The sequence below is a fragment of the Drosophila grimshawi genome, unplaced genomic scaffold (assembly GCF_018153295.1).
Source record: "Drosophila grimshawi isolate 15287-2541.00 unplaced genomic scaffold, ASM1815329v1 contig_1377, whole genome shotgun sequence".
Taxonomy (NCBI): Eukaryota; Metazoa; Arthropoda; class Insecta; order Diptera; family Drosophilidae; genus Drosophila; species Drosophila grimshawi.
The window spans coordinates 4,662,119-4,675,990 of record NW_025062900.1 but is presented as its reverse complement, the minus strand read 5'-3'; the positions used below and the strand labels follow the sequence as shown (position 1 = coordinate 4,675,990).

The 13,872-nt window shown below is 39.2% G+C and overlaps 1 protein-coding gene across 1 annotated transcript in view; it reads left to right on the top strand.

Annotated features, from left to right (window-relative positions):
• The window catches only part of LOC6562437 (hemicentin-2), a 128,178-nt gene that overhangs the window by 40,115 nt on the left and 74,191 nt on the right, over positions 1 to 13,872 (top strand). The gene's annotated exons all lie outside the window — the stretch shown is intronic.

Genomic DNA, 13,872 nt, shown 5'->3' with positions numbered 1-13,872 from the left:
GTTTAAAGAAAATGGGCAGCAGTTGGACTAGCAGTGGGTTGGGGGGAGGCAGGCAGCACTCGCCAAGCAAGGAGTGTGTGTTGTGGAGTGGAAGTGGCAAGGGGCAAGAGGGTGTGTGGAAGGGGCAAGCAAAAGTAAATAGTTTTGTTGTGACACTCATAAGTTGGCGTAGACGTTGACGTTGACGTTGCTGCTGCCTTCTTCTTCAACGCTTCGCTGGCGATTCTGCTGCGGCTGCTGCTGCTGTTGATGTTGCTGTTCCTCTTTGTCTTCTTCTTCTTTGGCTGCATTTGACAAGTGGATTTCGGATCAAGCATGACAAACTGCCAAGAGAGAGCGTGTGGAGAGGGGGGCGGTGAGCATAGGGCGTGGTTGCCCAACTGTTGGGCAGCTGTTTTGCGGTTTTGCGTGCCTCAAGTCGTGGGGGTGGGGCGTTGTTTGTGGGCGTGTCTGTGTCCAATGGACGCAACAAGTTGCAGGCGCTTTGACTATTTTTGTGCGCCACTTCTTTTATTTGTTTTTGGCGTGGGGGCTGTGGGGGGGATGTGGTTGGTGTGTTGCTAATGAGATTTTAAGTGTCGTGACAGTGCGAGGGTTAAATGTGGGCCACAGTGGGGTTAAGATTGCTGTTGTTGGCTGTGCTGCGATAAATGGGCCAACGTATCTTTTCATATTATTTTCATTTTCGTATATTTAGTTTATTCACTTGTGCAATTCTTTTGCCCTGCTGCAAATCAAGCGCAAGTCACGTTGTGCACAGTCAACGCTTTGTGATGATTGCAGCAGATGCAGTGCTGCTGCAACAGCAGCGGAAGAGGAACACAAATAAATGTTGCAAGCGCGCGTAGCGAAATTTGTTGCAAGCACAGCTCATTGTATCTTTCGCTGTCTCTTGCTGTGTACATTTACAAATATTAAATCTTAAATGTTCTACTTTATACGTGTTTCTTTTCTTAAATATCTTCTGAATCACAATTGTTTTGGGCTATACAATTATATAGCTAGAGCAATTGAATATTGTTATTTAATTTGAAGTCCATCTGGAACAACACTTAATTCAATAACAAAACATTGTTTTCAAATCCGATTTTCTTAGCTGACTCACTTTATTTACTTAACTCGAAATAATTCTTTCTTCATTAAAAAAACGAACTTGAAATCAGTTATTGATTGATCATTGTGTTGTAAAAATAATACCAAATGACTTTATTTTTAAATATAGCACTCACAGTAAAATAAGCTCTCTTAATAGGCTTCCCTCAGTCTTAACAAGTGTCACCAAAACTACTTAAAATATCAAGGTACAGCAAAGGAATCCAAGCCAGATAATTACTAAAAATTATAAAGAGTCACCGCGGGGAAAACTCAACAACTTTTTCAAATGGATGACAATTTTCCTTTGGGGGAAACTGAACTGAGAAGAAGAGAAATGTGTAGAAAGAAGGCAGATAGTGACAAGAGACTATATAGCCTCGAGTAGACTTTGTGCCATTAGTCGATGTCGTCATGTTGGACACCCTACACACCCCTCCACCACCCCCCTCCCACAACACCCTTGTTTTAGCTGCAGGGAGATGTTGAAGCCACAGCCACAGCAGCGAAATTGACAAGCGCAACATTGAAATTGCTACAATGACTGACTGTGGTGACTGGCAGCGGGATGAGGAGGAGAAGGGGGAATTGAGGCAGCGGCTACTGCTGCTGCTGCTGCTGCAGCTGATGCACTGCCACTTGACAGAGACGAATGCGGATGAGGCAAGTACGAGAAAGAGAAAGGCAGGGGTAGGGGCAACTGCTGCACGTGCGTCTGCCGACAGACATTTAAATATAAAACGAAGATTGTTGCAGATGTTGCCAATGAAAAATCTACACTCAGTAATGGAGGGTGGCTTGGGCGGGGAGGTGTGGCAGCATGTTTAATTAATGCAACAGCAAAAGAAGCAAAAGCAGAACCAGAGTAGCAGCCAACAAAATTGATTGAGGAATGTGCCGCAAAGCGGGTGGCACTTGCAACTTGAAACGGGGAGTGGCGGAGGGTGGAGGGTGGGGGTGTGTGTGTTAGGTGTAGTTGGTTGCATTGTTGCAGCCTCAAGTTGCTGCTGTTACTGCTGGTGTTCAGTCAGAGGCTATTTATAAGCTATATCGCCTCTGTTTGTGTGCAGAGTTTTTATTGTTGTTGTTGTTGTTGCTATTGCTATTGTTGTTGTTGTTGTTGTTGTTTGCCTCCACGTTTTTTGATTGGGAAAATTGCTGGTAAATTGCTTTTTTGTGTATAGCCGAAGCCAGAGGATGATTGGGGGAAAATGGGAATGCTCAGAGGTGCTGTTGTGTTAAGGCCAAGGAATTTAAAGTAGAACAACAAAAGTTGCTCCAATTTAGAAGCCCAACTGTGTGTGCGTGTGTGTGTGTGTGTGTGTCGCTGCTGAGAGTAATTTCACGTGACTGAAACTATTTGCCAAGATACTTTGATCTACATACTACACTTTTCAAGCATATTTCAATGGCTTGAAATAATTTCATTTTTACTAAAATTAAAGCGCACAAAAGTTTAAATATTTTCCATTCTGCTTATGTCTGGTAAATATATCTAATATAAAAATACATATAAATATTTTATATTAGGCCAACTTTTAATATTAATTACATTATTAAGTAACCATGGAGTCATGGCTTATACTTACGTATATTATTGTAGAATATATTTAACTTAATACAAAAAGAAAAATAAAAAATAACAATAATTTTATAAAGATTTATCTGTGGCAAACTTATCTTATTAGACAGCTTTGTATGTTTCAAAAACTTGTGGACTCTTTTAAGTTTTTTTACTATTTATATAAATAAAATATTTTGAAATCACTTTATTGATGTCAATTATTGTTTCATCACTGATTGATTGATTGCCAAACTATTGATGAGCTTAGCTTAAGCGCTATTAACTGCCATCGCACTGTAATTAAATGATAATTATATATTTCTTAATATTTTTCTCTATCTGACATATATATCAATTAATTACTAAATGTTACTTTTCACATTTCTTTCTCATTTTAGGTAAGTCTCATCATATCAAGAGACCTTTCACTGTCTCGAGTAAGTTGATCGGTTTTTCACTTAAGTATTTTTTTCTCTTTTTTTCACTTTTCCTAATTAATTACCTTAAAAATAAAAACCTATCTCTCGGCGCTTATGGAATCAACATTAATAACTTGAAGTTTGTGACAATTTTCACAGATTGATGCTCTGCACTGCATTCTCTCTCTCTCTCTCTCTCTCTCCCTTTCCCCCTCCATCTCTGTCTAACTTTGTTGAAAGTGAATTAGAAAGTGCATGGCGACTGCAAAAGGCCAACTAAATGTGGCCAACATCAAAAACAGCTTAAAGTAACAACTTGAACAAACTTCAACAATTACAAAACAAAAAAAAAACAAAAAATGAGAAAGTGAAAATCGGTTGTCGTGTGGAAGTCGCCAAAAGCAGCAGCTGCTCCAAATGTAATTGTGAATGTAATTGGCTAAAATCCTAATCAACTGTAAACATGAGTTACTTTTTACATCGCTGGGTGGGCGAGGTGGGGGGAGGAGTCGAGCGGAACTGTTACTCAGTCTGATAAATCTCATTATGTGTGTGTACAACTTTTTTTCCTTCATTTTTTATTATTGTTTGCTTACTCTTGCTTGGGGGTATTGTATTAAGGTGTCTTGCTTTGGGTGTATTTCGAGTCCAAAGTTGGTTGCTTAAAAGAAACATATTTCAGTTCCGGTTCCTGTTCCAGTATGTAAAGTGTTCGCAATTTATTTTTATATTCACTTCCACTATGTTACTATATATATATAAATATTAATTCTATAGCTGGTTCTTTTAAAAATATATACATTTTCGGTTCAGATTTAAATTTCCATCGTTGTAAAACCTGATGAAAAGTATTTCTACATATTTAATTGATCTGATCAGAATTACAGTTGATATAAAAATGTAGACTTCAACATGAAATTTGTATATTATTTATATTTTTAATCTAAGCAAGTCTATCCCTATCACATCTGTGTCAAGGGTATTCCATTTTCCGCATGCCACAAGCAACCTTTTCTCTTTTTCTTGCTGCCTGTGACTTTGCAACTTGTTTTCTGTGTGTGTGTATTAAACTCGGCAACTCATTGGGGAAAAGCTCATTTCATTCATGACAAACGAATGAGCTGCTTGCCACACACACACGCGGTGATCCCCCTCCCCCCTCCATCTGCCTGACAAACAGCTCGAGTTGTACAGAAAAACTTGCACGCACTCTAAACACATACACACAAACACACACGCACAGTGACTGTCATTGATAGCTTCCCCTCCCCTCATCATCAGTACCCCCCCCCCTTCGCCTGCTTGCCACGCATGGCTCCTGTTTCCCTTTCGCTGCACTGAAATCAATGATGCGCAAAAATTAGCGCAGCATTTGTCCGGTTTCAACTCTTTCGCTCACAGCTCTCACTCACTCTCTGCCTCTCACTGTCTCTCTCTCTCTCTCTCTCTCTCTCTCTCAGTAAACAGTTATCATCTGTGCCCATTTTGGATGCCGCACTTTGGCATCTTTTAAATCAAAACCAAACGCCGCTTGCCAATGACGCACAGTCCCTAGTTCCATACCCGATAGCTCATACCCAACACGTCCACCAACCCCTAGACCAGTTTCCAATTTCCCATTTCCCTGTTCATATTTAGCATTTTGCTGCAGTTTTCCAATTGCCAAAAGCAGCGTTCGCTGAACATTTGGCACCAGTTCATCAGCAACAGCTAATAGTCCGAGTCCGCATGGGATCTACTACTGCCCTAGCTTCTCTACCATTCCCAATCCTCCAGCTAGTTTCTACTTTTTGGATTTGATGATTGGAAGTTTAATCAAAGAAATTGAAAGAACTTTGATGCCAATATCAGAGATGACAATTTTAAGAAGTGCAATACTTTATTAAGACCCAGCTATAGGATTCTATATTATTAGTTAATGGAACCAATGTGTGAACTTGCCACTCTGGCTAAAAACTTGAGTTTGCACTACAAAAAGTAGCCCCTAACTGAACTGTGTTATTATTTAGTTAAACTAACAAAAAGAGTCCATAACTTAACTCTGACTTTATAGTTGAACTACAAAAAATAGCCCATAAATTAATTTAAATTGCTAACTGTAGTTTGTGTATCTTATTATCATATCGATAAACGGGTTTGTTTCGTAAGATTTAACTTAACTTTTAGAGCAGTAAAAAAGTTGTATGAGTTAATCTAAAAACACAACTAAATTGTTTCTGCTTAAACCAAGACTAAATAGCTGCTATTTGAAAATATATCTAATTACTCTGATTAAATTGACCAACTTTTTTAAGTGTGTTTTTTACGCTGGCTTCTCCAACAAATGATTATATATTTTGCTACTTGGCAACTGGTTCCTTTTTGAACTGGTTCATTTTTCAATATGACCGCACTTAGTACACTGAACGCATGCATAAGCAATTTGACTGTGGTTTGCTAGTCACCATTTCCAATAACAATAACAGCAGCAGCAGCAGCAGCAACTCTCTGCCCCTTCATCCCTCTCTCTCTCTCTCTCTGTGTCTCGCTCTGTCATATGCATGCCACAATTATCGTCTGGCAATAAAATGGTTCATCTGTTTTGGCCAACGTTTCGCTGCTCTATCTCTATCTCTATCTCTATCTCTCTCCCTCTTTATCTACCTCTCTCTTTCTCTTCTGTTCTGTCTGTTTTTGTCCGTCTGTTTTGCATCGTCTGTGGCATGTTTGCCAAATGCCAAGCATCATCATAATAATTATGGAAAAATTGTCCCTGTCAACACACACACACACACACACACACACACACACACACACACACACACCCACGCACACACACACACACACACACATATATATATATGTGTAATTTGCATATTTGCGGCTATTTTCGCCGTTGCACAAAATGGCGACCGCCGCTGCATGGAAAAAGTAACTAAAAGGATCTCTCTTGCCTCGGCTGGTCTGGTTGCATGCACAACAGCAATTTCATACTGAAAACAACAACAACAGCAGCAGCAGCAGAAGAGGCAACTGCCACGCCCCCTCTGCCTCGCATTGCAAATGCATTTTTCGAATGCGTGTCGCGTTTTCCAATGTGTGCCCCAAAAATGGGCGCCTGCCAATTTGACTGCAAATATTTGTTGTTGTTGTTGTTGTTGTTGCTGGCAACAAACAAACAAATGCCACATGCAGCATTGGTGCTGCACAGAGTTACACACCGAGTGGCGGCGGGGGTTCGGCTGGGATGCACATTTGATGAGCTTTTGCAATATTCTCGTCTTTTTTTGTTTCTGTTTTTTTTGCTTTTCATTTTTGCCACACACATAAACTCGATAATTTACACCCGGAAGCGGGGCACGGGGAAGGGGGTAGAGGGTACCGAGTCTTCTGTTAAAAACACTCAAAATACATGCACAGAAACTGTATACACTGCCACAACTACAACCACCGCCCCTTTCCATGCCTTGCCACCTTGCAACCCGGTTGCATCCTCATTTTGCCTTTTGCCAATGCATTTCAATTTATGTTTTCTTTGCCTGCAATACCCTTTGCTGAGCGCTTTATAATTTCGTTGTGAAGTTTGAAAGGGAACATATTCGTCCGATGCCATAAATCATATATATTCGTGATCATCATTAATCGATTTATTTCTATACGAACTGTGTTTCTGATCCGATCGATATATGTCAGCCATAGCAGCTATATAACCAGAGGATCAATTCATTGACAGTCGATTTAATGTTTGAAATCTTTTTTGATCGGATCAAACTCACTAAAGAAGAGTTTATTATTATGCGCCTCACATTCGAAGCATCAACATCAGACGACTATATCTTATATATATCTTATCTCTCATAGTAAGAATCGCTCGAGAGGTGATTTGTTGTAAGAAAAACATTCTTTTGTTTACAGAGTTATTCGATGCAAATTGATGTGTATTATTGTGCTGCTCATCTTTGGACTCCGATCTATATAAGTTCTTGTTGCAACATAAGCAAGATTTGTTGAATGTTTATGCAGTAAGGGTTTCAAATCGTCGGCAGCTTGCTTTTAACTCTATTTATTTATGTTGTTTTGATTTGCTTGCATCAGGTTTGTTTATATATTTCTTTTTTCGAAGTACGTTGCACGTTGCACGTTGCACTTGCTGCCATTTTACAACAGCAACTTTTGCGCTTAATGCAAATGCAAATGTTGTTTGTCCTTTTTGGTTGCAATTGCTGGTCCGGTTAGAAAAGGTTTTCCAAGTGTTTTTTCTCACACCACAAAATGAAAATCTGTTTTTCTTTTTTGTTGTAGTTTTGTTTGTCATCTGGTTGCTGCTTGCTCTGCTTGTGTGTGTACAAATGTCATTAGGCACAAAGTAGACGACTGACGATGAACTCCCCAAACACACACAAACACACACACACACACTATCAGTTGTGGGAGAGACATATGACATGATGAGAATTTTGTTTCCTCAGTTTGCTGCTCTTCTCAGACCTAAAAATTTCTCTGGTCATGGCAACTGCATTTTGTGCATTCAGTGTGTGTGTGTGTGTGTGTGTGCAGCTGTGTGTGTGAATCGCATAACTGCCAACAGCTTGACACACAAACACAATTACAATGATAACAGCAACAACAACAACAACAACAATGGCAACAATAAAAATTCCCCACTCTGGGGAAAACCGTTTAGAAGCATTTGCAGATCCATGCGAAAATTGAGTTTTTGAATTTGTCAGCTTGCAACTTGCAACAGACGACACACAAAAATCAACAATAAGTGACAACAGCAGCAGCAGCAACAACAACAACAATAAAAATAGCAATCAAATCGTCTTCAATTGGAGCCTCAAAAATTCTACAGTTAGCAACTGAATTCTCCATTTTTCTGTTCTTTCTGAGTTGAGAGTATTTTTCATAGAAATAGCTGGCTTTGCTTCGCCGGAATTTTGTTATGAGATGTAACTGAAAAGAGTTTAGTTTTAGTTAAGCTTCAAATAGTGAAAAACAAGTTAGAATGATTTGGCTGAGAGAGCTCTTTTGAAAATGTGTCTTAGTTGAAAAAAACTTTATTTCTTATCTCTGATATTAATGATATTTTTGCAGTGTATCATTAATATGTCAGTATATATTAAATATCATGAGTCTTTTTCACAAGAGACTCTTCTTACTATCGAAAATCGATTTATATCGTTACAATCGAGAATGAAATTACCTTCATCTATATAGTCTCTGATAGTCTCTGAGATCGGCTTGTTCTCGTCGACAGAGGATATACAAATGATTCTATAAAAAACATTTATTTTTATATATAGTTCACATTCGATTTATCGACTTTAAAAATAGTTTAATAGAAACCTGAAGCACAAGTTTGCTGAGTCATTTTTAAAAGTTACTGAATTGAGAAATTTCACTCGTTTCTCAAATAAAAAATATGTTCAACTTAATCTTTTGATAATCTTAAAAGCACACACACACACACCCCAAAGAAACTAACCCAAAAATTCTTGTGAAAATAAACGCAAAGTTCAACAAGTGCTGAAGTTGTGCCATATTTGTGGCTTGCTCTCAATATCTGCATCTCGTTGTCTCTTTGCATAGCTTAGTCAGACAAATTTCATCAAGTTTTTATATGTTTAATAATAATTATAATAATACGAGTGTTGAACGAGTTTCCGTCTTTTGCTGTTGATGAATCACACAAAGAAATTTCCAACATAAAACTCATGCGTCAAAATGTGAGAAGTTTTTACAGCCGTTGCTCTGTTAATGCTCGTGCACAGCACTGTTAACGAGTCAGCGCTGTAAATGGCTTCACTCTGTTAATGAGTTTGCTCTGTTAATGAGTCAGCTCTGCTCTGAGTGGAATCTTGAGAATTTCACCTGCTCCCGAAACTTAAGCGAAAAATAAAACGATTTAAGTTTCCGACTTGAATCATTTCATTTATTCATTTGAATTTTATTATCTACTTTGTTCTCCTCGGCTTCCACTGCTGCTACGCCTATTTTTTAATTAAAAAACTAAAATTGGCAACTGAATTTTAAAGCAGCTGCTTGCCTATATACTTCATATGCATATATAAATATATATATATATAAAAGTATATTTGCCATATACGAAAGTTGCCGGCTGTGCGTTGGATGATGATTAAGAGTCTCGGCCAAAATGAAAAAGGAAACAGTGTCAAGTCACAAGAAATATTGCAATGTGGATGGGTGGTTGGTGGGTTGGTGGGGCACGTTGGCTGCTGTGCCACCTGGAGTGGTGCACCTGCACAAAGAAAGAAAACTTTGCAGCAGAAAAAGCAACGGGAATAAGAACTGCAAACTGCAAATGGAAATGGGTATTGGGTGTTGCCAACTGGGAACTCTGGGAATTGAAAAGAGGCAACGTGTGTGTGTGTGTGTGTCTGTGTGGCAGATAGCAGCAGCTACAAAAGTTACTCATTTCCGTCTGTGTTGAGAGTGCATGGCAATAACATATAACAAATGACACAACAAGATAAGAGAGATAAGCAGAGAGTTGCATCAATGACATTTTTATTTAATCGACTACAAGTTGCCATGCTAAAAGTAAAAACGGAAATTATTTGCTGGAAACTAGAGTGTCAACCCGGAAGCGCAACTTTACCGATTGAAATTCAACATATTTTTTACCGGAATCGGTTACAGAAACCAAAAATTAAAAAGGAACCATAACGAAATCGAATGACGAACAAAATTGGAAACAATTCTTAACCTTTAACGTAATTTTTAAGTACCGCAACCGGAGTAGAAATACAATTGGATTTGATTAGAAACTATTCATTTTATGTTATTATACTTATTTGATATTATTTCCCAATTGTTTTTTCTTCTTTGAGAAGCTTATAAAAAAGTTTTTCAATTTGATTAAACTAAAATTCAAATTGCTTGAGGAAGAAATATTTACATGCATCGAAAATTCGACTGAAAAATCGTGTTTCCAAAATTGAAATTCACAATGAGAACAGTATTTTTGACATTTTAAAAACTTAGCAGGGTATAAAAGAGACAACAACCAAAATGCCAGCAGCAGTTTTCTGCAGCAAAAATTTGATGGTGAACATTTTCGTGTGGCATAATAAGAGTGCCACACACACACGCACACACACATAGATGGGGAGTCCGTGAAATTAACTCGACTGCAGTCGTTTTTTCAGCAGCTGATGACAGTTGCAGACAAAGAACGAAACGAGACGAGACGAAATGGAATGAAACGAAACAGTTAGCAACTGGACAAATGCACCACAGAAAGTGCTGACTGAATGAAATCTACACCCCCCCCACACACACACACACACACACTCAAAGGATTTTCGGCGTTTTCATTTGTAAATGGGGAACTGAGAGCTGTGTGCAACAAAAATAATTAAAAGGCTCTAAAATTGCGACTGAGCAGCAAAGGACAACAACAACAAACTGGTTTAATGCCACAGGTGTGGCAAGGGAGGATGCTTAGTGCCCCACTTGAAAGGCAGGCGAAGACTGCGTTGACACTTTAATAATTTGCACGCTGCGGTGGCGTTTTAATTATTAAATGTAAATGCCTCCACAACACAAGGATAACAACACAGACGGCAGAGGCAAGCGGTGGGAGTGGGCGGGTAGGGGGAGAGGATGGGTTGGGACAGTCAGGATGCGACTGGGAAGCGGATGCGACGCCACGCGTGGAAATTGCGGAGCAGCCTGCGGCTGCCTGGTTGGATCCCCTGGAAAGGAAAGGAAGCCTGCAAAGGAAGCGCAAAATTAGAGCAGCAACCAGCAGAGCAGCAGAGCAGCAGGTGCAGGCACCAAAAAGCAGCTGCCAGGAAGGGGAGGGGCAGGTGCGGGGTGCGACTCTGGCCGCTGGCTTGTTTGCCAAGGACTAACCAGGAAATATTTAGAGCACAAATGCAAAAGGCGAAAGGAAAACACAGAAAAGGAAAGGAAAAGCGGCGACAAAATCAACGCAAATGAAGCGCAAGGATTTCAACAGATTTCCGTGTGTGTGTGTGAGCGAGTGTGTATGTGTGTGTGTGTATGTGTGTGTGAGTTGTGGTCAGGTGGCAGCAGCGCAACTAACTTGAGGGTGCGAAAATACCAAGATAAACACTTGACTTAGGCAACGACACCATTCGCACAATCCGAACGATAGAGGGCGCCACGCAGGCAAGCAAAAGAAAAGATGGGCAAGAAAATAAAATACGCCTCATTGTTTTACAATTTGTAATCAATATATGTACCTAAGAGCATTCCGATTCAGGTAGATGCTTAACTTGTTTTTGCTATTCCCTCAACTGCATAAATTATAAATTGTTGTTTGTGTGTTTTTCTTGGCGTAATTAGCATAACTTTTTCCCAGCGAGGACAGTTCTTGTTGGCGTTGGGCGGACCAGCCTATCAAATGCCTATCAGCATTTACATAATTCCATACAAATCCCATTAGAGACACAAAGACTCTAAAAATAAATAAAAAAAACCAACAAAAAGCCGAAATAAAAGCAAAAAAAATTAAAATAATATAAAACCAAAAGATGACTAATTAACCTTAAGCAGCTTTCTGGCATCTTTAATGATCATTGAGCGAGCGAACAATAATAATAATAATAATAATAATCAAAACACCTGCTCACAATCAACTGCAGCTGCTGCTTCTTCCTCTTCTTCTACTCTTTAGTATAATATTTCTGAACGTAAAATTTGACTTGGCTTCGATTTCATAATCACTTCAGATGAAAAAGAAAAAAAAATACAGACACAAAAAAAAACCGGTACATTGCCGAGAGGCAACAACAACAATAACAGCACATCTCCATATGAATGCACGATACATTTCTATATGTCATCTGGCATCGCATCATATTTATTCAGTTCGTCTTCTGTCTGCTCTTCTCTTCTCTGCTCTGCTCTTCTTCGTTTGTCATCTCTGCATTTTTTTCGTAATTTGAAACGTCATAAAAATTGTTACAAGACGCAGCCAATCGATAGATGTGGACAGCGAGCGAGACAGAGAGACAGATAGAGGGAGAGGGAGGAGATTGGCTTCGGTTAGCAGCAGTGTTTGTCTGGCAGGTTGATTGCTTTGACAGGCCCAAAAAAAACAACAACTGCGTTTCAGTTTTTTTTCTGTGGTTAGTAAATTTGACAAGCGAACAAACGACTTTGATTAAAAATAAAATACATAAAAACATTAAATACATACTTATATAATAAAAAAAAAATGTAAAACCCAAACAATTAGCGAAATTGGAGTAGTTGAGTTGAAGTCGGCGGCTTTTTTTCTTTGACTTCTTTGACCACAAAAGATCGCTATTATCGACGATAGATGGCGTGTCGAAGTTAATTTTTTGTTTGCCCGTTGCGCAGCTAATAAACAGTCGCAAGTGCTGCGCATGTTTCTTATTGCTTATAATAAACAAGTTTTTAATTAGTTTTTTGGTTTTACCATTGCTTGGCTAAATTTTGAAGTTATTATTAAGTTCAATTGCGCCACTTGAAAACTATTGCAATTTAGTTGTTATCGCTTGCTGTATTTCTTCTTCATTTGCTTCTTCTTCTTCTGGTTTACTTCGCACACATATCAATTGCTGTGGCAGTTTTTTTTTATTATACGCTAGATGGCGTCTTTCTATCGGTTGCCTAATTTGATGCCCAATTTTCAACATATCCCTTTTTTTTTCGTCCACAAAAAAAAAACGCTCTTCAAACTCTTTTTTCTTGAAGGAAGTTTTTCAATTGCTGTCCGTTTTCATTGTTGTCGTTCTGCTTCATCTTCTTTTTTTGTTTGTTTTTTTATGCCTATCAAAAGAACTATGCAAATGACTTTATCGCTGTCGCTGCTGCGGCTGCCCCTCTGTTGCCCCTCTCTCTCTCTCTCCCCCTCTCTTGCACAGGTTTAGAGATGAGAAGAAAAAAAATGGCCGTCGCTTTGGCTTTGTTTACCTGCTGCCTTTTCCACCTACCACATGCGGCACTCCCTCTGCCTCTCAATCTCCCAATCTCTCTCCCTCCCCCCGCAACTCCTCTGCTTATTTATGTTTGCTCGCATCATCTTCTCTGTTGGCATTTCGTTGACCTAAAAAACGTTCAGCTGCCGCTAACCAACCAACAAAAAAAAACAGAAGAAGCAGCAGCAGCAGTCAAGCTAACAAAATGCCAGCAGATGCCATAAATTGTTGTTGTTGTTGTTGCTGTTGTTGCCGGCGTTTAAGCAGCTTGAAATTGTTGTCGCTGTGGCAAGTTGCAGTTGCATTTAGCGACAGCTTTCTTACCTGTGCCTGCAGCTGCAGCTGCTGAAGGTATTTAAAATGTATCTCGTTTTTTTAATGATGTTTTTTGTTTCGTTTTTTAAGCGTGTGTGTTGAGCATACTTTAGTTGTTTTCTTTATGCATCTCAACCTTCAATCTCAGCCGATGCCAAAACGGATTCACAACACTGTAATTAAGTTTCGCGCAAAACATCTGCAGTTTATTTCTGCTACTTTTGCTCTGCTTCCTTTTCGCATCGCTTTTTTTTTTACTGCTGTCACAGCTTTAAGTATTTTGCTTCTCGGTTTCTTCTTCTCCGCTTCTTTTATTTCTTTATATTATATATATTTATTTCGCGGCACGCCCTTCTAGCAACTGTTCGCAATGCCGCAAATATTTGCCGCATGCCTTATTTTTTTTGGGGGCTCTCCTGTCGCATTCCCTTCTTCTTTGTTGTTGCCCTATCAATGGCATAAGCAGAAGAAGAAGAAGAAACCCTTTTCGTCGTCGTTGCTTCCTTATGCAAATTAGGCCAGCGAGAGTTTTGAAATTGACCGACAAAATGTGAAGAGAATTGAG